A 27,288-nucleotide genomic window follows, 5' to 3' on the forward strand; every position below is an offset into this window, starting at 1 on the left:
AGAGTGGAGTTCAGTGTGAGAGATAAAGGGCTGCCTCTCCAGCAGCACAGCAGGTGTAATGTGACAGACCACTGATTAATGATGCGTAGTTTATTTTGGTGTCCATTAGCTCAGAGGAGAGCAGAAGGTTCAGCCGCTTTTTGTTGGGTGCTGAGATGCCAGAGTGCTGGCTAGAAACACAACTGTGTTAGAAGAACCTGCATGGCCTTTCACTGGCCTCTGCACCCCAGGGTATCTTCCTTCACTTCATCAAACACCTTTGGCCCCCTGTGGACGGCCACTCATCCAGTGTTAAGTAGAAGTAGCTAAAGGCAGATCGATTTGTTGATAAATGACGTGATGTCATTGCGTGATGACGTCATTGCATAACCTTGACACAAAACAGCATTTTTATATATTTTTTTATTTGTAAAAGTAATAAGTATCACATCTTTATGATCAGATTTTTTACAACATTAAAGTATTTTCTTATCAACTAGTAAAACTGCACATTCTGAACAATTATGGTTCCCTTTCGATATTACACTCGTACTGCGTCTTGCTAGACGCATATGGGAAAAAGCCATTTTTCTCCTGAACTGAAGCCTTTTTCATTCATGCAGTGACACTGCACAGCCAGTGTATTGTGCAGTGTATTAAAATATGAACCAATGGCTAGGCAGTGGAGCTGCACGAGCCTATGGTACAAAGCCCGCCAAACTTGCCAAAGCCTGCCAGAATGGGCGCTCTGGCTATATAAGCGGGCATTCACCACAGGATTCTCAGATTTCTTCTCCTTCATTGTCCACTATGTCTCTACACTGATTTGAAGCCACTCGCCGATGAATACACCTTCTACAGCAATGCAGCAGTTCCGGTACGTTTCCCTTGCCGTCTTCCAGCGATTATGAAAGAGCTTATTTCTAGCAGGTAAGCCCTGGCATTTGCTGGCATTATGAGTCGTAGAAATGGTTCACCCAGCTCAGAATGAGTCAGGCTTCCACAGCCACTACTGCATCATCCCCAAAATATATGGTGGCCTCTGGCCCATCCTTTATCTCAGACACCTGAATCATGCCCTCATGAAAAGGTTGTTCAGGATGACTAAGCTGAAACAGATCTTTGCGCAAATTCACTCAAGAGTCTAGTTCTTTTTTGCTGGATGCATACTACTTGTCCCCTGCACTTTTACGTAGTACATGGATGCTCTCCCATCAGAGACAGATTAAAAACTGCATTCTCAACTACCTCAACTTCCTTCTGACCCAGTCAGATGAAGAATTCATATCAAAGAGGACCCTCCTTTTCAGCCACCTGGAGTGCCTGGGAGCATGTTGTTCCCCAGCTAGCAAATATCATTCCTGGGATAAATTTTCGACTCAGGCCAAATGAGAGCTGTAGTTGCACTGAATCGGGCTCGGGCTATAATGGAGGCTGGTGACCTCTTTCAAGATTGGTTCCACTCACCCCTTAAAGTGTTTCAAAGGATGCTTCAAATGTTCCTTCTCCAATGCTGGTTGAAACCACAAGTTCCATCCCATGCCTGGTATCACAGACGCCTGCACATCAGGGTGAGTCAGGCCTGTGTTGGATGGAACAGGTCTTGCAGGATGGCTTGCAGAAGGACAATTGTCATGACATACACCTCCAACCAGGTTGGCGGGCACTGTGCCAAGGCACACCAACTTTCGGCCAATGGTCGAAAGGCAGAAAAAGGGTTTCCACATCAACTGCCTGGAGATACTAGCAGTATGTTGAACCTGTCAGTTCTTCCTGCTAGTCCTAAAAGGATGCCATGTGCTAATCGGATTGGAGATATCTGTGATGCCCTACATAAATCGCCAGGAAGGCTTCCTCTCCTCAAAGCATCTCTTCAGAGCTCGCTGAGGGCAGCACATATAATGGGCAAAAACCAAGGAACAATGTTCCCTCAGGGGAGTGGATGCTCCAACCATAAACGGTTTAGAGGATCTAGGAGATCTTTGGAAAGGCCAAAGTAGACCTATTCGCCGCAGAAGACATCTCTCCAGTTTATTTCTTAAATACAAAGGATGCTTTGGTCCATGATTGTCCAAACCTTCTCCTTTATGCTTTTACCCCGATCAATCTGATCCCACAGGTAATCAGGGGAGTAAGGGAACAGAAACACAAGGTTCTTCTGATGGCCCCACTTTAGATGAACCTACTGTGGCTATCAGAGCTAACTCAGCTGTTGATAGCAGCCCCTTGACCTGTTCTGTTCACATTTGCGGCATCATATAAGGGCCATTTTAGTCTCACAGCCACATTAGTCACTGCTCATTCTGCCATTTCTTTCCCAAAACTGGCCCAACTATGTTTTAGGATAACTGGGCCACATTGGTATAATATGCAAGCCACCTTAGGCTCACAAATAGCCAGTGCTTACTGTGCCATATATTCGCCAAAACTGGCCCAGATATGTTTGAATGTACCTGGGCCACATTTGTTTAAATACATGTAGACCACATTTGGTTTACACCCTGATTAGCCTTTGTCGATAATGCCACATTTTTGGTTGGCACTATTTGGGCCATAATCACTTTATATAACATGGGTCACTTTAGGGTCACATTCAGATTACACATTGCCTACAACACCACATCTTTAGGCCTACATATGTTTTTATACTTTTGGTCCATTTTTTGCTGCTTTAAATATGGGCCACTTCAGGATCACATCCATTTTGTCCGGGCCATAAGTATGCCAGCAGTGCTATATTATTGCTTTAAGTGGCCCACATCCACATGCTATCTGGGTTGTGTGCATTTCTTCTTTTCCATAACATCTATCTATCTTTATAGATTGGGCAGCATAGACAAAGCACATGCAAAAATCAGACGGAATCTGAACAGGATTTCAGAACCCAGAAATGGATCAGTGACATCAATATATAGGTTTACCGTGCGTACTGTACATGACCAATAAAAAAACAAAACAGTGCAAATAAACTGCAAGAACATGTCCTGTGTGAACTGTCATTTACCTTATTATTCTCTTTTCAAATAAAAGCTGTGTCTATTTGATGTCAGAGTTTGGCCTGTTTTTGGTTGATATGAAAACAGCTGACGTCCAACAGGTCCACAACAAAAGTGACCCTGAAACAGCACTGCCCATTTACAAAGAGAATTCCTGCTTCATGATATAAAAAATTTAGAAGCTGAAACATAATCTTGTTTTCTTTTTGATTTACAAGATGTATGTAAATCAGTGGGTATCAGTGGCATCTCATCACCTACTGCCTGTCTTCATTAAAGTCTACAAAACCTGTTGGGGTTTTCAGTTGAAGCTCATTATGATTCAGCGAGTTCATTGGTACAAATCTGCACTCATTATACTTTTGCTAGCACATCTGTCACATGCGTCCGCACACCATCCTCAGGCTCATGAACAGCTGGAATCAACTGTGAATCAAAGCTGAGCAGACTCCAGTGCTTAGTCATACGTCCTTGACTTAGAGAGTGTGGCTCGTCTGTCAGTTTGACTGTAGATTGAAGCAGGTAATATGTGGCTTTGAATACAAATGTGGCCATCATTTCCAGCTCTGTTTAAAAAAAAAAAAATCAGATGAACAGCAGCACAGATGCTCATGATTGCTACTACTTGCATTTTTAAATTGTAAGACAAGAGCCGTTTTTTGAAATCTGGTAAGCTGCTACAATGGGCTTCACAGACACACCATAGACATTCTTTTAAGATGCATTCTTTTGCTTTGACAACATTTTGACAACACAATGTACCTTTGAATGAAGAGGAAATTAGTGATGGGTTATTCTTGATTGATTCGTTCATTTTGAACAAATCTATAACGTGACTCAGGAAGAATGAGTCATTTCAGGAAGTGATTAGTTCGTGCATGCTCAACATTCTATGGTATCTGTACAAGAATTAGTTCACCTGTTCTATGAATCTTCGGGATTGAGTCGTTCGTTCATCATGTGACAGCCCCATAAGTTTAACCAATGCAGTCTGAGTCGGAAAAGAGAATTGATTAGTTCATCTTTTGATTCTTCGGGTTTGAGTAGTACATTACGTGACAGCCCCATACGCTAAACCTATGCTGTCTGAGCCGGAAAGAGAATTGATTAGTTCACCTTTCTATTCCCCCGGGTTTGAGTTGTTCCTCACGTGACAGCCCTATATTCTAAACCTAACAAGTAACATTTTAATTACATTTTGCTAAAATGTATGAAATTACTCAAAAAACTAAACGAGCCAATGCACATTGGCATGCAATTATTGCATCCAGCTGCCACTGATCACAGCGTAAGTAGAATAAGGCAGCAGGTGCAATGCATACCAGCTTTTCTCTTCGGAGCCGAGCGTTAGTATCATTCTGTTCAACTGTGTCTGCTGTGAACTACGAGTTCAGAACTCTCTCAGAAGCTTTGTGTGTTGGCGAGACGGCGCTTCAGCTGTGGTGATTCCTGTGTCGAATGAGTTGCGCTCTTCAGTCTCTGCTACCTTCAGGGGGGCGGAGTCCACTTGCCGCTGCAACGATCTGGGCCTTTTTCTGTAGGCTGCCTATGTAGCTTGGGGGGAAGCTGCTTCCACCTTACATGCCATGACGTTATTAAGGCACAGAAGGACCTGCACGAGGGTGGTCACGATCCAGCAGTTCTGAAAGAACTCCAAACCGCCACTGACCTCATGCTCCAAGCTATGAAGTCTACCGTGAGTTTGCTGGGTCATAGCGATGTTCACACTAGTGGTCCAGGAGCGTCATCTCTGTCGCAGTTGAGAGCTTTGCCTAGCAGTTCTTGGCTACCCAGAAGCAGACTGAGGTGATCCGACACATCCTGCCCCGCCGGACAGCTGCTGCCTCCACTCGTCCGCTGTGTTGAGTGACCCTGCCTGCTCGTCACCGAGGGCAGCCCCACATCTGCAGCAGCCTCCAACAAGTGGTGATTAGAAAGGTCACTTACGAGGCAAGCACGTGCTGGTCTGACAACACAGCGACCATGGTGCACATCAACTGACAAGGAGGTCTGCACTCCTTTACATGTCACAACTAAGAGCACCATCTATGAGACACGCTTATGCCTTGAAGTGGAACCTGTTCATTTAGTGGTGTTCTTCTCGCCGAGAGGACCCCCAAAGATGCCAGTGTGTGGTCTTGCTTTCCTTTCTGCAGCAAGGGCTGGAGCGAAGTCTGTCTCCCTCCACCCTCAAAGTCCAGGGAGTCTTTAGGTAAGCATGACCTCATCATCAGGTTCCTTAGAAGGGGCCAGGAGGTTAAATCCTTCCCGGCCCCCCTTTATACCCTCTTGGGACCTGACTCTAGTGCTTAAATCACTACAGCAGATGAGCCTTTGCATTCAGTTGAGCTAAAGTTTCTTTCATTGAAAACTCTGCTCCTGCTTGCACTGGCCTCCATCAAGAAGGTAGGGGTCCTGCATGCATTTTTGGATGATCTTTTGTGCCTAAAGTTTGGGCCCGCCCTGACTACATGCCCAGGGTTCCCACTACACCCTTCAAAGACCTAGTGGTGAACCTGCAAGCGCTGCCCCTGGAGGAGGCAGACCTAGCCCTGGCTTTGCTCTGTCCCGTCCGAGCACGGAGATGATACGTAGACCGGACACAAAGCTTCAAGACCTCAAACCAGCTCTTTGTCTGTTACGGAGGCCAGCAGAAGGGGAATGCCATCTCTAAGCAGAGGTTGGCCCACTGGATTGTGAATGCCATAACCCTGGCTTATCAGGCACAATTATTGTTGTAATATCAAATCAGAAGGCAGTTTGCTGCTTATAACTGCAATATTCTTATTAGGAATCAATCAATCTGTAATTTTATTAAATTATGGGGGAAAAATATTTAATTGTGTGTATTTAGGATGCAGAAAAGGCTAGCAATTAAATAAGTCTTAACAAAACAAAGATGTTATCCATTGTATTCCAAAAACGTAATCCAAATCCCAAGAATGTAATTTCTGTAATGGCATGGTGTTAAACACAGTTAGATTGTTCGACTATGTGGTGAAACTAACATTCTGGTAAGAACTATACATAAATAAATCAATAAATAGATTGATTAACTGCAAGGCCAACAGCACTGATAACGCAAAACATAATTGTTTTGCATTATTGACATTATTGTGCTTTGACACAATCTGTATTGTTAAAAGTGCTATGTAAATAAAGATGACTTGACTTGAATTGTCTGATACATTTTTGAAACATTTTGAAACATCTTGCATAGCAACAAGTGTTTGCATTCATGTTCTTGCATACCGCAGCACAAGAGTTCAGCAGTGGTGTGAGTGCTCAGGAGTGACATGACATGCTGTACTCAAGTTCTGGGAAGTGAATATTCTGAAAGAGATAAATGGGTGAAGCGCAGTGCTCTCTTTCTCATCGCAGCTCTTATTCACTTGGCTCAGGATTCACCCATGCTCATCATTTGTTCTGTTTAGTTTTGGGCAGCTGGGGAATCGATACCCATGGGCCTGAACAAATCACTGAGCTCATCGCCACCAAGGATCATTTACCACTGTCACATAGGTGTACACGGACACACACAGGCACCGTGAACCGTATCTCCCTGTATAGCTTACACCTTCCCCTTGGTGAAGAATGCTGGGAGAAAAGCTATCGTTTAGGGACTGTGAAAAAGCTGCGGCTCTTAGCAGGATGAAACATGGGAATAGCCACAGCATGGTGTTGCAGTAGCAAGCTCGTCTGAGCTAAAGATTAATAGGAGAAGGAGAGAAGAACATTACTAGCAGTCAGGGATAAATGGCTGAAGCTTGTATGCACTGTAAACTTTATTAATCTGCCTCACCTGTGCAAAATAATCAGCTCTGTGAAGAGCCGTTCATCAGAAGCGAGCCATATCAGGGAGTAAGAGAATCAGCTTTGCATTGTTCCTCTTCTGGAGGCTCAAGTTATTTCTTCCAGAGGGCACATAATGTGAAGGAGCACTTAACGGTCAACGGGGGGAAGTGCAACCTGTGATGAGAACATGTTCAGGTCAGACTTGATAAGGCACTTCATGTGTAATCCACCATAGGAGCTAGAAAAAGTAGGATATTAAGACGAAGAGGTGGAATTAGAATGAATGCAACGTGTTAGTGAGACACAAGGGTTCTTGGAGTGGGGTAAATCCTCTCAAACAGGTAACAGTTGGGAATGGACAATTTGAGGTAGTCATACATCAATATGGTAAAACTGAGAGAAATTGTGCTGAGAAAATTATCTCAGAGTAGCCCAAGATGGTTTGTTGGTTTTCCAGTCTGGACAGCTTTGATATTTAGCCAAGACGCACGTCACGACCAATGTCGGGCCATTGTTGAATATTTGTTGGCCCAGTTTTTTATGGTGTGTTTGTTGAATCACTGTTGGCACCTTTGCGTAATCCCGTGTAAGAGCACAGAGATGGTACAAAATTAAGCTGACGAAATGGAATTAGAAAGAAAGCAACACATAAATGAGGCACAAAAGCTATTGAAGTGGATCTTCAAGGAAGGAAAGAGGGGTAAATCCTCTCAAGACTCAAGAGCACTTAACATTTGATCCAGCTCCAGTTCTAGAGAGAGATGCTCGACTCTCCAGTAAAAACAAATGAGTTGACAGTTGGGAGTGGATAAAAAAGTAGGTGCATTTTGCTGAGAAAAAGATGCAGTCAAATTAGTGAATTTTCACAGCCAAAAAAAAAAAAACTAATACATTTAGTGATGTATGATTCACTGCTCACAAAGAAGTCACTTTCAAATCAAAGGGCTTTCAGCTGGTCAACTTTGAAATTTATGACCAACCTCAACCCATGGCATACCAGTCTGGTCAGGTTGAATAGTTTGAGGATAGTGCCACAAAACGCCAATTGTCAGCCACTGGCCAATGTTTTTATAGTACTAATCAGACCACCGTCAGCGTCTTTTTGACCGACTGGACATGTGAAATCATTGTCGGAGCCATAATGGAGAGGTAATCCTGAGTGGCTAAGTGGTTAAGGCACATCCTGTGTAATCTCCCATAGACACTCAGAGACAGTAGGATATTAAGATGAAGAGGTGGTGTTAGAATGAATGCAACACATCAATGTTACACAATCAAGAGCATTTGACATTTGAACCAGCTCTAGTTCTGGAGAGAAAAACTTGACTCTCCAGTAAGATCGAATGAGGTGACAGTAAAAATGCAGTAAAAATGGGAAGTCTTGCTTAAAAAAACTGCTCAGACTAGTCTAAGATGGTTTGTTGGAGCCCCTGTCCCGGCAGCTTATATTAATGTATATTAATACACTTTTTCTTTTTTACTTGTTGGAAAATGGTGTAGAACCTCAGACCACTGATTCTATTATATATATATATATATATATATATATATATATATATATATATATATATATATATATATATACACACAAATGCACTGAATTTTCATCCACCACTGCTCTGAAAATGAGCTTGTCGATGTGCTAGCTACTTTTGTGAGACATACTCAATAATTCAACAACATAATCTTTGTAAAAAAGACAAATGAGGCTCTCTGACCCTCTCATAGACAGCAAAGGTCCTACCATGATCAAGGTCCAGAAATGCAGCAAAGACATCGGTAAAATAGTCCATGTGACATCAGGGGTTCAACCGTAATTTTTTCAAAACCTCAAGACTTTTATGTGCAAAGAAAACAAAAATAAAGGCTTTATTCAACAATTCTTCTCCTCCTTATCCCATATGCTCTGGCACACCGCCAAATATGGAGAGAGTATCATGGCACACCATACTGGATGAGGAGGAGAAGAATTGTTGAATAAAGTCATTATTTTAGTTTTCTTTGCTATTTCTATGCCATTGCTACGGTGTTGCAAGAATATGATTAGCATTAGCAAGTTCAGTTAATAGTAATGTTGACTATAACTAGCGAAATCCCCATATTAATTAAAAATATTAACAATATTTATTATTATTATTATTATTTTGCATTTAAACTCCTATTAAACATTTAACTCTTCACCACTATATATAGATATGCTATGTCAATGCACCTGTTTTATGTTCTCTTTCTAATAGAAGTGCCATATTCGTCACTGTTCCAGGATCCCATAATTTACAAATTAAGCACTGACTAGCTTTCATTCAATGCTGCACTCAATTACTTTGTACAGAGGTGCTGAGGCATGTCACTTACCAATGCTAAGACACGGATGAATGATTCAAAAGAGTTTAACTACTGCTATTTGAAGGAAATCTCAGCGGAAAGTACCAGGTATTAACAAGAATATTGCATATTAATTGTGCCTGTAAATTAAGGACCTTGCACATAAATTTTCACATTAGTAAAATGAACTGCAAAATAGGGCTGCAACGAAAAAAAAAAAAAAAATCATATCTGATCCAATCCAGAAAATTCTGAGTACCGGCCGATTCGGTCTGATACCAGCACAGTTTTTCTTTTAAATCAGAGTAGAATTTCTATACTTTTGTGTGTTGACCTGATCGACACTCTTTTGTGTGTTAAACACAATTTACTTAATATAATTTCATTTGAATGAAGAATAACAAATGATAAAAATATATAATCATAATCTATGACAAAAATTATATTATTAACTAGGTTAGTGGATAATTTAGCAGCAAAAGTTATTCTAGAAAAATCATGAGTGCACAATTTTATAAAATCTAAACATTTGGTGAAATGAACTACGTTCAGTTTCAGTCCGCAGACCGTGGCGACGCAGAGCGACAAACAGAGGACAAGGTGTGTGTTTACTGATAGATTGTTATAATATCTCTATCAGCGTAGTTCTTTGTCAGAAATACAATTTACAAAATAGCATGGGGAGCAATCAATTCCACATCTACACTAAAGTTTACGCTGTGTTCAGCCCTCCAGTGAAAATTAAGCACTTATGAACCATAGACTGTATACAAACATGGATGTAGTGTCCGTTTTGTGAGGAGCATTTTTGAATCTCAAAGTGGGCGGAGTAGGCCATTACCATCTTGGCAGTGCAGCACTCCCGGAAAAAAATTAAAAATGGGCAATAGACGGGAGATGCTTGCTGAAGCCACGCCCACCTAGCTCAATGGCATTGTCAGAAGCGGCAATCCACCAATCACTCAAGTGATCACGCCCTTAATTATACAGAACTAAATAAAAAATAAAAATAAAAACCTCCCCCAACGTAGTTGTCATGAAGGGCAAAACTAGCTATATAGACCAAAATCGTTTTCTGCAAACAGTAAAATGTTGTGTGTGTAAAGTGAACAGGTGTGTGTGTGTGTGTGTTTGAGATCATGAATATTTGTATTTGCTTATTCAGTTATATGTTATACCCATCTGTGCAATACAGTGTACAGCACTTTTTGGTAAGTTTAATATACCACCCCGTTAGTCAAACATTTTTTTTCTTATCTATATAATTATATGTCACGATTATTAGCTGGAGTGCCCATGAACTTCAGTAGAGGGCACTCCACTCAGGACCATTCCACCCATCAACCACCAGATGTCACAATATCACTTGGACACTAGCACCTCTCATCTGTTGCACCACACCCAAACTACATCTCCCATGAGACTCTGCATCACTATCACCTTGCCACACCTGCACCCCATTTACACACACACATAAGCAGCACTCACACACAGCCACATTGCGAAGTCTTGTTTAGCCTGTCTGACATTTCCGAGCGGTTTTCCTTGTGTTTGTTCCTGTCGTACCTGACCTTTGGATTGTTTTAACGACTCTGATTCTCTGCTGCCTGCCCCGACATTCTGCTCATTTCTGATATTGATCCTGGTTATCCCTTACATACCTGACTTCGTTACTGACTATTGCCTGTCTGACCATTCTTAAAAAAAGTTCTGCATATGGATCCGAACGTCTCTGGCTCATCGTAACTATAAATACAGTATACATACATACATACAGGTGCATCACAATAAATTTGAATGTTGTGGAAAAGTTCATTTAATTCAGTAATTCAACTCAAATTGTGAAACTTTTTTTATTAAATAAATTCAGTGCACACAGACTGAAGAAGTTTAAGTCTTGTTTGGTTCTTTTAATTGTGATTATTTTGGCTAACATTTAACAAAAACCCAGCAATTCACTATGTCAACAAATATGAATACTTCATAAGCCCAAAAAAAAAAAGGATGTTAATTTACTGTAAATGTACTCAATACTTGGTAGGGGCTCCTTTTTCTTTAATTACTGCCTTAATTTTGCGTGGCATGGATGTGATCAGTTTGTGGAACTGCTGGTGGTATGGAAGCCCAGGTTTCTTTGAATAGTGGCCTTCAGCTCATCAGCACCTTTTGTTTTGTGCATGTCATTTTATCAATGACTGCTTCTCTAATCTTGGCTTTTATCTTCATTGGCTTCTAATCTTCTTAATTTGGAATAACAAGCTCTTTGAACCACAACCTGTAAGTAGTACGATTGATAGGTTACGTGTACATTTTCAATTGAGTGCTCAAAATATCAATGTTCCAAGTAACTCTCTTACTGAAGTAGTTCTGATAATTCGCTGTGAACCCACTATTTCCTAAGAATATGTAGATTATTGTAGACTGATGTTGTTCTAATTACTTGGTTTAATAATAATGTAGTGTATCACACAGACTTTATAATCATTATGAAATTGTTGTTTATTTTGCTGCACTGGCAGTTATAGGGGAGTTATATGTGGAAGAGACAAGTGCGTTGACCATTCAGAGCAGAGTAGGTTTATCTTGAACTTGCTAGGATCAAATCATTTTTGGAATCATTGGCAAATGACAATTAAACCTTTTGTAAGGGACTCAACACAATATTAGGACACTTTAAAATACCATATGACCACCTCTTTAAGAGTTCAAACTTCCACTGACATTAATATTAGCACAAACAACTTTGCAGAGGAACCTTCATGGAACTGGTTTCCAAGGCCAAGCAGCTGCATGCAAGCATCAAATCAACCCTGTAAGCACCGGATAGGTTGGTGTAAATCATGCTACCACTGGTTTTTGGAATAGTGGAACAAAAGTTCACCACTCCTGTCTTTTTGGGCCAGTTTCTGATGACTGGTGTGGTTCAGGGCCATCAGTTCTGCTTCCACTATTCAGTGCCAGGTCTTCCTTTCTTTTGGCAATCCAGAAGATATCATCTTTTGTTCCCTCTGGATGACATGTCCAATTCATCTCCATTGCCTTCTCGCGATGATGGTGTCCACACATTCTTGTTTGCCCTGGGCAAGTAGTTGTTGATTAGAGATGGTTTTTGGCTAGAAGATTTATTACTTCTACTGGTGAGGGTTGGGAGTGTTCAAAGATATCACCTCTCTTTTTGTCTTTCTGATCTTCAAGGCTACTTGCTGTCATTTTCTCCTGCATGTACTGGCTGGTGTGTGAAAGTAGCACCAGGTCCACAACAAAGTCAAGATCTTCCAGTGTTCATCTGATACCTCTTGTTTTGCCTTTGAAGGAGAACATTGCCTGCCTAACTGCACTGTGCCAACTGTATTTTTGGATTCATTAAAATTGTAGACAATGCCATGCTTCCAACTTTGTGGAACAATTTGGGGAAGGGCCCTTTACTATTCCAGCATGACTGCACAAAGCAAGGTCCATAAAGGCATATTTCAATTAGTTTGGTTTGTAAGATCAACACCTTAGGTTTGAACTGAAATGGAGATTGTGAGTCAGGCATTCTCTTCCAATATCAGTGCCTAAACTACAATTTCTCTACTCGATGAATGGGAAAAAGTTCCTACAAAAACACTCAAAAATCTTGTGGAAAGCCATCCCAGAGGAGTGAAAGCTATTATAGCTGCAAAGAAGGGACCGACTCCATAAATGTCTTCATATTTAGAACGCAATGTAATTAAAGTTCCAGTTGTTGTAATGGTCCTTGCAGGTGTTTTAATACTGTTGTTCATATAGTGCATATACACATACACATTACAGTCAAAATGTTTGGAGTCAGTATGACGCATTAGGCTTTATCATACATCCGGCACAATGCGGCGCAAAGTGCGCCACAAATGTTTTTACTAGTTTCAGCCCTATGCAGTTCTCATTTTCATGTCATGCGCTGCGTTGTTTAAATATCAAATGCATTTGTTCCCATTTGTACACCTATGGGCATGCTGTTCTAAAAAGGGTGTGTGTTAAGGTGCATTATTGGCACGTTGCTATTTTGCTATTCTGAAAATATACTGCATCATATACCAACTCAAACCTGGTCTAAAGTCAATTGTGCTTGTGTTAATTAAAAAACGTCTTAGCAGAAAATGCACCTCTCGGTGAGTCCACAACGTGCATTCACTTATTACACACAGGGTCGCACAGCAGCACACAAACATGCCAAATATTAAAAATTAAAGGATTACAGTGTAAAGGAATGTTGTTGTGTAGGCTACATAAAGATAAAAATGTCATACATGTCATAATGGATAGTCATTGCGTTTAATAGAATTAGCCTACCTATTTGCTCACGCATGAGCAGATACGTTTGCTCCCTGGAGATGCGTTCAGTCTGTGCGCCTTAAAATTCTGCAGTTAAAATAGAGAATCCGCCATGGTACGAACACAGCTCGCTCTTTAAGGGAATGGGAGAAGAGACTCTAATTGGTTTATTGCACAGTATGCCCATAAACACACCCATCACTCAGAATAGGGATAACTCATCTAGACCACACACTGGGAGCGTTTTTCCCATTTATATATTAACAAAAGTGGATTCAGAAACACCCTAAGTGCACCTGCGACATGCGCTTAACACCATGTGCAAAGATCATTAAAATAGGGCCCTATGTTTTAGTTATGCCTACAAAAATAATAATAATAATAATTTGTTTCTCCCAATCTCATGTTAATCTTGTGTACCTATAGAGAAATATTGTATTATTCATATATCCAAAGAGTCATTAGTTTTAGCAACTTTTGAACCGTATTGTATATCTACTAAAATGTAATTTTGTACATTAATATACCAAATGGCTACATTTCAAAATAGCTCATGTTTTCATGAATTCTTTTACTTGACAAGAATTTATTTAAGTGATAATGATTGAGAAAATGGAAGGGATGTCTATAATGATGCTGCGGTTAGGGCTGTCACTATAGTCGATAAATCAATTAATCGCACAATAAAAAAAATGAGCTCCATAATATTTTCGGCCGTGATAATTTTTTTCTATTTTTATTTGAATAATGAAGCATGTCATGATGTGATGTGGGGTTAGTCTGGAGCGCAGCCTGTGGACAGATTGCGGCAGAAAACACCCAGTCCGATGGCACAGATGTCTCAGGAATAAAGAGATAACGCCTCGCTAGAGTGACCAGCTTTGGGAAGTGCCTTTCATTTGCTTGAGGATGTTTGCGTCGCAAGCGATACAGCTATGTACTTGCACAACTATTGTACTTAATTTTAATACAGCGTAACATATTTTGCAAGTAACTTTGTTGCCCTTTCTATCAAAATTGGCTTTCATTTGGCTTGCTAAGCTAAATATGCCTGTAGGCGTGTGGTTGCATGTGTCAACGCTCCCAGTTAACACACACACACACACACACACACACAGGTGTGTGTATAAGTAATTAGTAATTACTTATACAAAATGTATTTATTTTAAGCCACACAAAGTCAACATGTTGGTATTTCTTGCTCTGAAACTGCCATAAAATAAAAGTTTATTGATCTTTGAAAAGGTGTACCTGCATTTTTATGCCTTTATCATTATATTAGTTGAAACTGGTCTTAGAACGACGATATTATTGTTTATCGCGATAATTTCTTGGACAATTTATCGTTCAGCAAAATTTGTTATCGTGACAGGCCTAGCTGCGGTTGCTACTCTTTTATTACATAAAGGATAAGTCGCTTGAGGACATGCGTTACAGTGATTTTACCGCTGTTGAAGGGGTTTTAAGCATGTTTCACGGATGGCCTCTAATGACTTATTGCTTTAATAAAACTGGTATAGAGAGCAACCAGACACGTTTAATGCACTAAAGCATATCAACTCCAGTCAGCCTACCATGAAATATTATAATCTCCACAAGCCTTTCACAGAACTCAATTTCAAGGTATGATAGAGGTTAGAGAAATACAACAAAAAAGAGAAGCACACACAAATGAAATATCTCAGAACAGCACAGCGATGTGCCAAGTTAGTCTGAGGTCATGAGACTGACAGTCGTTCATCCAACTCTCCAATACCTTGCAGACTGAGAATTGGGTATTCGGTCAAAAGTATCAGTGGTTTTAAGTGAGTATTTTAGAGACAAACTCACAGTAGATGAAAACATTTTGATTAAAAGGTCAAAAAACAGTCACCCATGAACGCATCTTCTCCACACAGTGACCTTCCAGACATTAGGAAAAAAAGAACAGTTCAAGTTATCATTTTCTGGTGCTCGACTTGTTCTTATTCTCTCTGAACCAGTTGAAATCAAACCAAATTGAATGAATAGTCAACAATATCTAGTAGTAGTACACTACCTGTGATTTTAAACGGATCTGCTCTTCAATGTTCTCTGCTGCTACCATGAACCTTGACCGGTCGATTCTCAATCCATGGATACCTGCACACAGTCGTATCAGAAAAGTAACTCACAAAATATTCAAAGTGAAGAAAAGCAGGACAAGTTCTTTTTTTTTTTTTACCTCAAAATATGCTTAAATAAATATACACTATAAATGGTTATTTTCAAAAATAAAGATTTTAACTGCTATAAATCTTTGTCATAAACATACAAAACAAACATAATAAGAACAAGAAAGAGAGGACTGTCTGGATCATAAAGCACCACTAATTAGGGGTGGGAATCACTAGTGGCCCTACAATACGATATTGTCACAATACAACTTTATTGCGATTCAATGCTGCAGTGTAAAATGGGATTGTCAAGCAGACAAACTGACCAACACTTTCAAAAAAACGTGTCATATATGTTGTATAACCCACCTTAACAAAATGTAAATCATTATTCACTGCTGTGCTACTACAGGTATTTTGAACAATGTACTGTACTTGAACTTACAAAAAAAGTTGTGCAGACCCTTCAGCAATTGGGGCATTTGAAAATAAATTACTGTTAAATTTAAAATAAATGAAACATAGTCTTACATCCAATTTAATTTGGACGGGGCTTTCCTGATAACTTTCTGTGATGCCGCCATCTTTATTTCACTAACTTACAGCATGCTGAAGGTGACCCAGCTGACCTCACCAGAAAAAATAAATAAATAAAAAATCTCAACACGCCATCTATTTTCCATCTATATTGAATTTTCCAAACACAATTTGACTTCAACTGTAGTTTTGTAGTTTTTTTTTCCCCCAATTGTTAATTTATAATGTTAATTTTAATATTTGCATAAGTGATAAGCTTGAGTAGAAATGCCGTAAACTTCTAAAACAAAACAAAAATCACACACACTAGTATTAAAGTTGTTGTGTTTTCAAATACTTGCATCCATTCTAAACTGACAGTCACAAACTCAATAACTATTTCTTTTTCCTCTAAAGGTCCCTGTACAGTGAGTCCAAAATGTTCATATGCGTTTTTTTTTTTTTTCTTTGTCGTATTCGTCATCCTTTCCAATATGGAGGACCAAACCTGCAGAAATTAAAAATAAATAAACATATAGATAAATAAATGTAAAAAAAAAGGAAAATAAATAAATTATTTGATAAAAACAAAAATAGTTCATTTGTAATAAAATTTAATCCTGAATTTATATTTTAAATTACTTTTTTCCTTTATTTATTATTATCTGTATTTATTTTGATAATTTTTTTTATTTACTTATACTTTCATTCATTTTTATATTTATTTAATTTATGTATTTATTTTTTTATTCAGAGTTTGAGAGTGGGATGTGCCAGATAGTGAAGTCCAATATATTTTCACAGATTCCCATTTATTATGTTGAATTATTTAGTAGTGACCGAAATCAGTTACTTACCCTAGTTACATCATTAAACATTGTCAGTGGTCTAAGTTGATGATGCCTCTAGATACACTCTGTGGAGGTTTCTATGGTGTGTTTTCATTTTGTAATCGCAGAGAAAATCTTCACTTTCAAAAGCATTGTGAGCATAAATTTATCGTAAACCAGTTATACCTAAGGTCTCTACGGTGTACTAATGCTCACAATGCTTTTTGGAAATGCGACCCACTGGCATAAAGTTGGCTTTATATTAGACGCTCGGTATTTGCAAATTCAAGGACCATCTCTAAAGTTAAATATGTTATTAGTATACACATTTCTAATTCCAATAGCATTTTAAGAGAATAGATTACAGTCACTAAACCAACTGTAAAGTGTTCATCTACGAGTCAGGTTGATTTAATAATATTTACATATGATTTAAGTTTATTTTATAAATATAAAAAATCAAACGCATATAATAATGTTGTATGTAACCTTAGAGATTGTCCCTAAACTTGCGAATATCGAGCGTCTAGCACCAAACCAACTTTATGCCAGTGGGTCGCGTTTCCAAAAAGCATTATGAGTCTGAGTAGACTGGAGACGTTTAGTGCAACTGGTTTTATGATAAACTTATGTTCACAGTTATTTTTGGAGTCTTTTCTCTGTGATTACAAAATGAAGACAAGCCTTAGGAACCTCCACCGAGTGTCTAGTAGTGTTATCAACATACAAACTCATCAAAAATGTTGATGGTTCCGGGCTTAATGATGCAACTATAAGGATAAGTAACTGAATTCAGTCGCTATAAAATAAACAGAAATAATAACGTGAATCTGTGATTCTGTGAATCTGTGGAGGAGTTGGATGTGCTGATATCAAACTTTCCTGAAGATGGTACTTCTCTGGTACTGCTTGGTGACTTCAACATCCACCTAGATAAACCCCAGGCTGCTGACTTCAAAACTCTGCTCACCTCATTTGATCTCAAGCAAGTGTCTACTACAGCGACTCACAAATCAGGCAACCAACTGGACCTCATCTTTCTTTGCTCCACTTTGACATCATGCTTGGACAACTTTTGCCCACTGTTGTCTAGACCAGCACACAACTCCCCTTCTGCCCCTTGGCTGTCCGAGGTTCTCCGTGAACATCGCTCTAAACTCAGGGCTGCAGAGAGGAAATGGCACAAATCAAGAAACTCTACCAACCTTAGTGTGTATCAGTCTCTCCTCTGTTCCTTCTTTGCAAATGTCTTCACGGCTAAAACACCCTACTACCACAACAAAATTAACAGCTGTTGTGACGCTCGGACACTCTTCAAGACTTTCTCTTCTCTTCTTAATCCGCCGCCATCACATCCTCCTCCATTGACTCTTACAGCGAATGACTTTGCAGTTTTCTTCACAAATAAGACAAGAACCAGTGACCAATTCTCCACACCACAGACTGAGGACAACTTCACAATGACCGACGCACACTCTTTCTCCTCCTTCTCCCCACTCTCAGAGATGGACGTTTCCAAACTTCTGTTCAATCATCCTACTACTTGTCCACTTGATCCGATCCCCACTCACCTCCTTCAAGCGATCTCTTCTTCAGTCATTCCTTCACTTACGTTATCAACTCCTCTCTTAACTCTGGAACATTTCCCTCAGCATTCAAGCATGCTCGGATTAAGCCCACTGCTCAATAAACCATCTCTAAATCCAGTGCTTCCTGAAAACTACAGACCAGTATCCCTTCTTCCATTCATTGCAAAGACACTTGAGCGAGCTGTGTTCAACCAGCTTTATATGTTCCTTGTACAGATCAACCTCCTGGACAGCAACCAATCAGGCTTCAAAAGTGGCCACTCAACTGAGACTGCTCTACTCTCGGTTACTGAAGCCCTGCGACTATCAAGAGCAGCTTCAATATCCTCAGTACTCATCTTACTGGACCTGTCTGCTGCATTGACACATTTAATCACCAGATTCTCCTGTCCACCCTCAGAAAGATGGGCATCACTGGAACCGCACTCCTGTGGTTGAAGTCCTACCTCTCTGATAGATCTTTCAGTGTGTCCTGGAGGGGAGATGTTTCTAAGTCACAACAACTTATTACTGGGGTTCCTCAAGGCTCAGTACTTGGAGCACTTCTACATCTACATGACGTCATTAGGATCTGTCATTCAGAAGCATGGCTTTTCTTACCACTGCTACGCTGATCACACCCAACTCTACTTCTCATTCCAACCAGATGACCCGACGGTAGCTCCTCGCATTTCAGCCAGTCTGAGTGACATTTCTAGCTGGATGAATGACCATCACCTTCAGCTTAACCTTATGAAGACAGAACTCCTGGTGATTCCAGCTAACCCACTGCTTCATCACAACTTCTCTATACAGCTGGGTTTATCAACCATTACTCCTTCGAGGACAGCCAGAAACCTAGGAGTTGCGATGGATCATCAGTTAAGCTTCACAGACCACATTGCTACAACGACCCGGTCCTGCAGATTTGCCTTGAACAACATTAGGAAGATTAGACAGCACTTAACCAACTAATACAAGCACTTTTCCTTTTCTTGTCTTTTCATTTATAAAAAAAAAAAAAAAAAAAAGCATGGCTATGCGTTCTATACTAGACTAACTGAGACTTGTCATGGCACTTGTATACTGTTGTTGTTCTCTTGTTGACCTAACTGCTTATATTGTTCTCATTTGTAAGTCGCTTTGGATAAAAGCGTCTGCTAAATGATTAAATGTAAATGTAAATGTGAAAATATATTGGATCTCTCCAGTTGATCTGGCACATCCCACTCTCAAACTCCGATCTCTATTATTAGTTTAATCTGAGGCTTCTGCATGAGCTCTCAACCAATGATTCAACTGCGCTCCACAAGGACCGCCTCCCTCATTTCCATGTTACACACTGTAAAGTAAAAATAAATATATGAATAAATGAATCTGGAAATAAATACACGTGGGAATAAAAAAATACATATAAAAAAATAAATGCATGAATAAATACATTTAAAAATAAATAAATTATATATAAATTAAAAGTATAAGTAAATAAAAGCAAAAAATAATCAAAATAAATGTAAAATACAGAAAATACATATAGGAAAAAGGTTATTTCAAATATAAATTCAGGATTACATTTCATTACAAATGAATTGTTTTTATCACACCATTTATTTATTTATTTCCCTTTTATTACATTTATTTATTTATCTATATATTAATTTGTTTATTTTTAATTTCTGCAGGTTTAGTCCTCCATATTCTTATCAAAATGCTTGCTACAGATGCGAAAAACGCAGAAAATCTAACCTGATCCGATTTTTTTCTGACGATCAAAGGGAATGTGTAAACTGTGATTAACACAATGTGAGATTTCATTTTCATTTCACACATCTGTCACAGTTCCAGTTTTAACATCTTGCATCTGGAGATTTCATTTCAGAAAGTGTGTGGATGTCAGTTTGTAACACAGTCAGACTGACATGTGTATATCAATCCATAATATGCATCTTTAAAAAGCCTTGCTAAAACATTGAGACGTTTTCTACTTGTTTTGTAATATATAATATCTCACTGGAACCAACCTGCAACAAATACAGTGGAAATTCCCACTGATTAGGAATTAATCACACCCTCTGACAATGATGTTTATTTACACAGCCAGTTGTTTCAGCACTCAATTCACTGAAGGTGCATGTTTAGATATTAACATACTTGAATATAAATGTAATTATTATAAATAATATTGATATTAATAAGATAAAACCAAGTGTACATTGTTTCAATCCAATACGTTTTTTATTATATATGTATGTAACAGGCTTCTGACTTTTGTAAACCTTTGTCAGCTATCATCTCTACATCTTTGTACAGCTTACCAAAAGTTGATCAGTAAAATTCTTTTCTAAACTTGGCACAGATGTTTTTCGTCAATTAAAATTTCTGCCTATGACAGATGGTCTTACAGTCACGATGAAAACAAAGCAGCTCAGAGATGTCGGAGTGCAAACGTGATAAATGGACGGCGTTATTTCCCTGTTGGCAATGAGCTGTTTCAAATACATTCCGAGTCATTTCGTGAAGATTATATACGTTTTATATCCTCTCTCCTCTGTGAGCCCATGCTGCTGCTTTGCGATGCAGCTCAGGTGCCAGGCGGCTCAATTCTCACTTAGTTCTTCCTGCTTTCAAGCCGCTCTCCTTGGAGCGTGGCGGGAACGCATCTGATGTTGAAATAATCCATTACATTTGATCCTTCACGCTGTGCCGCTCGTCGTGTCGGAAAATTTTACAGTACTTCCCGACTGTATGTACAGCCCAAAGGACATCAAAAGGAACGTCAGACTAGCGAGCATATGTATCACTGTCAAGAAACCATTTCTCAACTCCGCCGGGAACATTTTTATGCCTACACTGCAGACATGGCAACCTCGGCATGTTTTATATTCAAATCAGGGCGGCTCTGCTTTTAACTGTGAAGTATGGGAGTATTATAGTGTGTGTGAATGCATCTTTCCTACATTAATATGGTGCCTTAGTTAATCTCCCCACATCTGGTGTACCATAAGGCGGTACGCACCCGACAATGTGTTTGCTTTGCTCAAGTGGCTATGGGCCGTGATTAATTGAACCTCAGTGAGATAGACTGGGCTCCACTAATGTAGTCTTCATCACCTCAGCCGCACAACTTAGCCCCTAAACTGAAATGTCAACGCCCAGCCGCCCCCAGCTCGATGTGTACTCTGAAGATTAAAAACAATTTCCATCCTGCCAACAGGGCTACATGTATAAATGTAGTTTTCATATTGTTAGAGATTAAAGGAGTTAAGCATAACATATAGCCAGGTGGATATTATTGCCAAATAAACCAGACCGGGTGGATCAGGACTTGTTTAATTTGCAATAATAACATAAAATATTGATTTGATTTGACATAATTTATATTATATTAAAGCTATTCCTCTATTACTTCTTCTAAACAGATTGTTTTCTCTCACTCCATTAAAGCAGAGAAAACCATCTACTAACAAGACAAACACTGCAATAATATAATATGTATATTATTAATCCGCAAAGTAAAATTTTTTGATGGACTACTGAACTACCATAGTATATATCTTATTCTATTTTATATGTAAATTAGGAATCCACTGTTATGGGGGTGGGGGGAATGTACAATTTTATATTTTGAGTTATGTAATTTTGTAGAAGCATGCTTTGGAAAAGTTGATGAATAAGGTACAAAAAAGGAACGCACCATTATTAAAGTTCTTGATGATAAGTTGATAATTGTGTTGATAGATAACCTATAAAAAGCGGTTATTAGAAATTATATCAATTACACTAAAATACATGCTTTCAATTTAGGCACCATCTTATAAAGCACAGTATGAAAAATGCATATTCCTTACGAGATTTGCTAAAGATTACATTTAACTTTTTACTTTTAATTAAAAAATACTAGTGCATATATTCAAATATGTAAATATATGGATGAATATTTGATATTAAAGATTTTGTGAATATTCTTTTTTTATTTTTACGTACTGTTTATATTTTTCATCAATCCCATCTTTCACTGTATAAATTAAATACATCTTAAAATCATGGAACCTCTGACACACTGTAAAATTTAAATATATGTTTTAAATAATTGTGTGTGTGTGTGTGTGTGTGTGTGTATGTATGTATGTGTATATATATATATATATATATATATATATATATATATATATATATACACACACACACATGCATACACAAATACATACATGCATACATAAATATACTGTATGCACACATTTTAACTATATGCAGGCATGTCATGTCACATATTATGTGCTAAAAAGGCAACATTTTTCTCTTCACCTCTCAGATTGTGTGATTTGGAGCTCATAAAGTGGCAGCTCAACACCATTTTTCACACAATATCTCAATCACACTTCATCAAATATGCAATTAAGTATTCTTACATGCAGTAAACTTAGACTTGTCACCATGGTGCTAATAAGAACAATTTGGGAGTGTGTACGATTTTCTCTGCCTTTCTGTGGGCTCAGCTGGCTTCATGCAAAATAAACCAAACGCTTGAGAAAATCACCCTCATCTCTGCTAGCAGGTCAAGTGGAAGATTGCAACAGTTATGGCATGTGACTGGCACATCTGATTGACTGACCTGCACACTGACTTAGCATGCTGCTGGGAGAAAAGCCTGCAGGTGGGTCAGTCTGTCTGATCTTTGAAGAAGTCAGTGCACTTACATTGATAGCCCAATGCTCACATATATGCACAAGACTATCCAAGTGTACTTACTCGCTACAATTCAGGATTTGATGAAAAATATGTTTGGCTTTTGAAGCATTTTTTTACTTGCACAAACATTTTTGAATGAGCAAAAAATTGGTAAAATTATATTACTTGTGTATCAGTACTGTTTGAACGTTTTCAGAACACTGTAACAAAAGTTTGAACTGGTAAATTATTAACAAGTTATTTTTTTTTTAACATGGGTCGCTCTCAGACACTTTATTTTTTCTTATAAAGTAGCTCTCAAATGATATAAGAATGTAGAACCCTGGTATAAAACATACAGGTGCATCTTAATAAATTAGAATGTTGTGGAAAAGTTAATTTATTTCAGTAATTCAATTCAAATTGTGAAAATCGTGTATTAAATAAATTTGCACACAGACTGAAGTAGCTTAAGTCTTGGTTCTTTTAATTGTGATGGTTTTGGCTCACATTTAAACAAATCAAATCTCAACAAATTAGAATACTTCATAAGACCAATAAATATTATTAGTAAAATTAGTAAACTGATGGCCATCTTCTCGTTTCTCATTTTCCTCTTGATAATGTCTGGTGAGTTTGCTGGCTAGTCAAGCACATCAACACCATGGTCATTTAACCGACTTTTGGGGCTTTTGGCAGTGTGGGCAGGTGCCAAATCCTGCTGGAAAATGAAATCGGCATCAAAAAGCTGGTCAGCAGAAGGAAGCATGAAGTGCTCCAAAATTTATTTGATTTTCCTTGACAATCCTCATAAGGCTGCAGTTCTCTCGGTTGGTTGTGCATCTTTTTCTTCCACACCTTTTTCTTCCACTCAACTTTCTGTTAACATGCTTGGATACAGCACTCTGTGAACAGCTTCTTTGGCAATGAATGTTTGTGGCTTACTCTCCTTGTGAATGGTGTCAATGATTGTCTTTTGGACAACTGTCAGATCAGCAGTCTTCCCCATGATTGTGTAGCCTATTGAACCAAACTGAGAGACCATTTTGAAGACTCAAGAAATCTTTGCAGGTGTTTTGAGTTGATTAGCTGATTGGCATTTCACCATATTCTGATTTGTTGAGATGGTAAATTGGTGGGTTTTTGTTAAATGTGAGCCACAATCATCACAATTAAAAGAACCAAAGTCTTAAGCTACTTCAGTCTGAGTGCACTGTATTTATTTAATACACAAGTTTCGAAATTTGAGTTAAATTACTGAAATACATGAACTTTTCCACGACATTCTAATTTATTGAGATGCACCTGTAGTTTTATAACTGTAAAATATTCAAAAGTAATCATAATGCTCAGGTATGTGCTTTGAGCTACAAGCATGCAAGTGATAAATTAACAAACTAAATCCATCACAGCAGATATTGAATCAAAATCTGACACACTTTGCCGGCAGCCATATCACCCTGGAGCCCAAGACCGGTTGCCCACTGAAGCTAAGCAGGGCTGAGCCTGGTCAGTACCTGGATGGGAGACCTCCTGAGAAAACTAGGTTGCTGCTGGAAGAGGTGCTAGTGAGGCCAGCAGGGGGTGCTCACCCTGTGGTTTGTGTGGGTCCTAGCGCCCCAGTGTAGTGATGGGGACGCTATACGTCAACGAGCACCGTCCTTCGGATGAGACGTTAAACCGAGGTCCTGACTCTCTGTGGTCATTAAAAATCCCAGGATGTCTTTCGGAAAGAGTAGAGGTGTGACCTCGGATTCCTGGCCAGATTCACCCATTGGCCTCTGACCATCATGGCCTCCTAACAGTCCCCATATCTGCTGATTGGCTTCATCACTCTGTCTCCTCTCCACCAGAAAGCTGGTGTGTGGTGGGCGTTCTGGCGCACTATGGCTGCCGTCGCATCATCCAGGTGGATGCTGCACACTGGTGGTGGATGAGGAGATACCCCCTGACCATGTAAGCGCTTTGAGTGTCTAGAAAAGCGCTATATAAATGTAAGGAATTATTATTATTATTATTATTACTTTCACTGGAGCTACATTAAGTTAACATTTTCTTCAAAAATTTTCACAAAAAAAGAAACAAAAAGTGTGAGGGAAAGCCATTCTCATTCTCAAAACACAAATAGTAAGGATAAACTGACCAAATCTCCATTATCTTGTTAATACTTACAATAGACTCTTTTTTTGATATCCCCTAATGTCCATAATGAATGCTGCATCATTTACTTTCATAAATGTGTGTGCGAGTTCAGCTCTTGTGGGCAGGCTGCATGCTTTATGAGGAGGCAAATAAAGCAGAGAGACTCTGCAGCAGCCAGTAAAAAGGGCCAGTGGCTGTGTCATAAGACCAGAACATGGAGGCGGTGATTACGGCCTCATTGGGCTGTTAACAGGAATGGGCCAGCCATATTTAGAGACCCATAAAACAGAGGTAGGCTGACAGCTTTACAGCATGTGGTAATGCTTAATGGAAGCTCTCCTCCGCAGGCTTATTACGGTAAAAACATACACCTCACAGTGATGCTGCCAAAAAAAAAAAAAAAAACTTCTACAAAGCATGAAACAACGCATCAGCGTAACCTGTCTGACTGTACCTACTTTAGATCAAAATGCTCCTGACAGCATCATATTGCTATTATTGTTTACAAGTAAATTGGGAGAAATTAGTTTAATAGATATTAATATTGTTATTACATTTCTTATTCTAACATATAAGGTTTGTAAAGTGGTGTTTAGTTATGCTTTGACACAGTGTCTGTCAAATGAACTAAAACCGAAAGCGCAATATGACTTAATTCCTTCATCAAGTCTGTTTGCGTTGTGCATTTCATTGTGAAGCGCACGTATCGTTGAGGCGATCAGCTCGTGATCTGGTATTTTCTGCATTTCAGAACGGCTCCATTCACAGTGAATGCAGTGAACTCGTTTATTGCATGCTCTGTGAGTTTAGCACGCGTTTGGGAACAGCCACCATAGGCTTTATTTTCACGGCAGATGTTTTTGTAAGCATGTTTTCACTGAAGCTGCCAAGCTGGAGTCTTCCTTCAAAATAAAAGCACTACTGCCATTTACGCCAAAATAAAAGTTTAAAGTGCAGAATGAATTGCTGACAGTTAGTGGTTTAAATGCAGCCCAAATTCAAAATATCTCTTTCAAGTGTAGAAATCAGGAAATTACTGCAATTCGCCTACTGTAGTGTGCAGCAAAAATAATTCATTTTAATTTATTTTACAGTGCAATATATGGCTATTATTGTCATTTTTGTTGTTATTATTATATTCAGATATGTTTGGCTTCATAAAACACCCGTGCGAATGTAATTTAGACTGAGAAAGTATATCGCAAATAAAAAGAGGGTCAGTGAGTCCCCATTAAACTCACTGACTATTTTTCAGAGTTTTTTTGCATGGAAGTGCATTAGATAGAATAATTAAACTTTAAAATGTAACATCTTTTTTCAATTATTTATTTTTATTTTTAAATACCACAATAAATACTGTACCATGGATTAGACAGAAGACCAGTATCAGAAGTACACTGATTTTATGATGAATATATAAAAAATAAAATAACCTTCGTTACCTTGTTAATGTTGTCACCTAACCCACATTAACCACGGTTTTATGGTGAACAAAAATGAAGAACACTCTGATTTGAAACAGACATTTATGCAAAACATGTTCTATTTAAACAAAGGTTAATTATTATTTGTAGCATTTCTGCAGAGATATTTACCTTCAAGTGAAGACTTTGCTCGTCCTAATCCCACACAAGGCCTAAAGACTACAACAACACAACTGTGTTCCAAAATATGATGTCATAATAGTGATAGAATGTCCAGGTGCAAATGAAATGATTGTAAATAAGTTTGAAATCTGCACTGAATTTCCACGACATAAAACACCACGAAATAATCATTAGAAAACGTGTCTTATTATTGATCTGGGCCCAAAACAAACAAAAAGCGACTGCAACTTTAGTCCAAATAGAATCACAAAAAGCTGCTGGTTCTTCAAATTAATTATTCAAAAGGAAGTTAAGTTTAGAGCCAATTACTAGAGCACTGTTGTGTCACCAATGAAAACAGTTCCAAATAAACTTACATCAAGCGTCAAATTTCCATGCTGCTGTTGCTTGTTCCTGAATGATTCTTACTGGGCAGTCCGAACTCCGAATCG

The 27,288-nt window shown here is 38.8% G+C and overlaps 1 long non-coding RNA gene across 1 annotated transcript; it reads right to left on the reverse strand.

The window, feature by feature from the left end:
- On the reverse strand, positions 1 to 27,288 carry LOC113117330 (uncharacterized). Its single transcript, XR_003294150.1, has 5 exons — positions 27,214 to 27,288; positions 15,430 to 15,512; positions 6,778 to 6,944; positions 3,895 to 3,966; positions 1 to 3,541 (listed from the first exon to the last, which is right to left on the reverse strand). It is a non-coding gene; the product is annotated as an uncharacterized LOC113117330 (long non-coding RNA).

This window comes from Carassius auratus, chromosome 17, assembly GCF_003368295.1.
Source record: "Carassius auratus strain Wakin chromosome 17, ASM336829v1, whole genome shotgun sequence".
NCBI classification, from domain to species: Eukaryota; Metazoa; Chordata; class Actinopteri; order Cypriniformes; family Cyprinidae; genus Carassius; species Carassius auratus.